Here is a 3,583-nt window from a genome sequence, read left to right on the forward strand (position 1 = left end):
CTTCCGGAGGCGAGGCAGCCGCAGCACGCAGGGCGCCGGCATTGCGTACGCGACGCCGCTCGGAAAAGTTGTCCTCGGCTGTAGGTGCTTTGCTCTGAGGATGTCATCGTGTATGTCTAACCTGTACTGGAATTTCTGTGCTGTACGATTGAATACTGCATTTTACTTGTGAGAAATGTGTAGTAATTGTAATCTTCCTGCGAGCCCGGCCCTAGGAGGAACTACAAATCCCAGCAGACCACACGGCGTCAGTATCGCAGATTCCGGCTTGCACCTTGCGGCTGCCTTCCCTTGACCCTGAAAATTACATCTTATTGCGTGTTCTCTCAGAAAGCCTCTACACGCGTTGTCAGTTGCAGTTTTTCTGTGTCTGATTCCCTCGCAGCGGAACTTGAAGCATTCAGCTCCATCTTAAGTACGTTAGCCTTCTCCAAACCTGTAGCAAGAATCTGAGTATTGTAAATGCCCGTTATGTATCACGCAGTTACTGTCTGTTATTCATGTTCTAGAATATAATGTTACAACAGACCCACTATAGAGGAGCAAACCGACTTCACAGGGACAGACTTCTTACGAAGTAACACTGATAAGTGCTACCAAAAGGAGCACAGTTATAAGCACACCAGTGTCCTAGATCTGTTTCTCAAACATGTGGGGCAGGGGAAGGGGGAGGATTGGACTGTTAAACTTTCTGAGCCATAATGTCCAGGGCATGGAATACAGCTGGAGTATCGCAAGTGGCAAGAGCACCAAAGGCTGCCAGCCATGGTGCACACACCTGTAATACCATCACTTGGGAGATGGAGGTAGGAGGATCATTTTCAGCTACACAGCAAATTTGATACAATCTGGGCTACAGGAGATCTTATGTCAGAAAACAAAAGAAACAATTGTTAGGTCCAAAGGAGACTCCAATTCCCTAAACTCCAAAAGGTAGTGCAAATATCCAAAAATGGGCTCAACCTGGACCATAAGAGGATTTCTGGTGGTTAGATAAAAGCCGGCAAGACCGGTGGTGCTGCTGCTGCTGCTGCACACTTATAATCCCAGTGCTTGGGAGGCAGAGAAAGGCAGATCTCTGGGTTCAAGGCCAGCCTGGTCTACAGAGCAAGTTCCAGGACTACACAGGAAACCCTCCCTCAAAAAAGCAAAAGCAAAAGCAAAAACAAGATTAAAATAATAAAATAAGAATAGATATAAAGCCAACATTCCTCGGGAACTTGTGAAGCCAGTTCTCCTCTACCAAAAGGAGTTGTTTCTCTTATGATTGGCAGAAGGGACCAATGGCTATCCTTGGTACCCATTAGCATACTAAAGCACATCTGGCCTTCAGGCTTCCTCTGTATCACAAGCACCTGTTACACATTTCAGAGTCCAGGCTAGCATCCTAACCCTTCTCATCTCCTCCCCTACCCTAAACTCCCCCAGCTCATGGACTTCCCTCCCCTCCCCCTTACTCATTCTCTTTATAACCCAGCTATTTTCAATGTTTCTATCTGTTCCTCTGTGTCTTTCTCAGCCCCCACTCCTGCTCCTCTCATGACCAAGTCCAGCAGACTACGGAGCAGTCATGTCATTAGTTTATACAAAAACAACTTTAAAAGGTTGTATCTGAAGGTGTAGAAATAGATGCTTAAGCCTAAAATTTAGAGTATATAATTGAAGAGAAAGCTAGAAAGATAGACTGGGCCTGGTTAGTTGTGAAAGTTAAATTTTCACCACCCTCCCAAATTATAGGAAGGTTTAGGATGGTGAGTAGACACACACACACACACACACACACACACACACACACACACACAATGCCACTTTCTACTCCCAGTATTATCAACAAAATTTGTATGTATGTTACCCTAGGTAGATAACCATAGCCTTCACCAGCCAAATTCTCAATGGATTCTGAGACTCAAAGGTTAAAAACCACCAATCGAGTGAAGAATAGTCACCAAGCTATTGTAAAATGAAGGACAGTTGGAGAGTTTTGCTAGAGAGTGGAAATCAGTGAGGCGAGCAAAGAACATTTTAGTGAATAAGGGGAAAGGTTCAGGGAGTGAGAGGTGGGGGAGAGAGTTTGTATAGTGCATTCAGCAGCAAATGTATTTCAATGTCTCCAGCACAGTCATTATTAGTATGAGTTTGCCGGGACAGTGGTGGCACACGCCTTTAATCCCAGCACTTGGGAGGCAGAGGTGGGCGGATCTCTGAGTTTGAGGCCAGCCTGGTCTACAGAGTGAGTTCCAGGACAGCCAAGGCTATGAAGAGAAGTCAGCCTACTCAAATCTCAGTTGAGCTGTATGTCCTATGGCAACTTCATCTATCCTTATATTGCCCAGGCTAATTTCAAACTTGTGGGTCAAGCAATCCTGCCACCCACCCTTGAAAATTACAAAGACTACAGATGTGTACTACTGAGTCCAGCAAGAATTACTTGTATTCAAGCTAGAGAGATGGATCAGCAGACAAGAGCTCTTGCTGTTTTTCCAGAAGACTTGGAGTTTGATTCCTGGATCAGGCAGCTCTTGACAACCTGTAACCTAGTTCCAAGGGTTGCAGTGCCCTCTTCTGACCTCCACAGGTATCTTCACACAGGTAGTGCACATGCAGGAATACACACATGAATGAAAGTAAATGGTTCAAGAGTTAAGAGCACTTGTTCTAGCAGAAGACCCAGGTGTGACTCTCAGCACCCACTCGACAGCTCACAACTGTCCATAACTCCAATTCCGGAGGATCCAACAATTCTAACTCAGATTCTCATGTTTGCAGAGCAAGCACAGCCACCCACTGAGCCATCTTCCCAGCCCTGCTTACCACCACCACCCCTTTTTTTAATTGGCTTTTTTGATATGGGGCTCAGTTAGCAGCTTAGGCTGTCTTGCAAACTCACCATGTAGCCCAAGCTGGCCTCAAACCTAGGAGTGGTGGCACACACCTCTAACCCCAGCCCTCAGGAGGCAAAAGCAGGCAGATCTGAGTTGGAGGCCAGCCTGATCTACAGAGCTAGTTCCAGGACAGCCAAGGAGGGCTACACAGAGAGACCCTCGACTAGAAAAAAACAAAAAACAAAGAGCGCAAGATTCTCACAGTAAAGGATTCTTAGTAGTCCTTATCCCTTCAGCCTGCCCTTTCCAAATAGTGATTTGCTGCAAGCTCTTGATCCAACACGAGCAAGGCCTAGTGTGACAAAATCTGCCTTCTTGATTCTGCTCCACCATTAACACGCTTATGGGGCCAGCTGCTTATCCTCAGTTTCTAGTCTAGTGAATTCTGTCTGTCCTGCTACTTGAGGAAGTAGATAGTGGGACAGATTGCACACAAGTCACTGAAAAGCCTCAGGGACTAGAAGTACTGCAAATCTAATCCCAGGACAAGAGAAGAGTGGTCTCTTAAGTACGAGGACAGGGGCGGCTCACATGACCTCCTACTGGTGCTGTGGTCCCTCAGGCATCAATCAGGGCGTGATTTCTCCGGGCGGATTGGCCGCTATTGGCTGAGAGGTGAGGCTAGCCGCAGTCGTACGGAAGAAGGGAGATTCGGGGGCGTGCCCAGATGGGCCGCAGGCGGCTCCTATTGGCTGGCAGCA

The sequence above is a fragment of the Onychomys torridus genome, chromosome 8 (assembly GCF_903995425.1).
Source record: "Onychomys torridus chromosome 8, mOncTor1.1, whole genome shotgun sequence".
In the NCBI taxonomy this organism is placed as follows: Eukaryota; Metazoa; Chordata; class Mammalia; order Rodentia; family Cricetidae; genus Onychomys; species Onychomys torridus.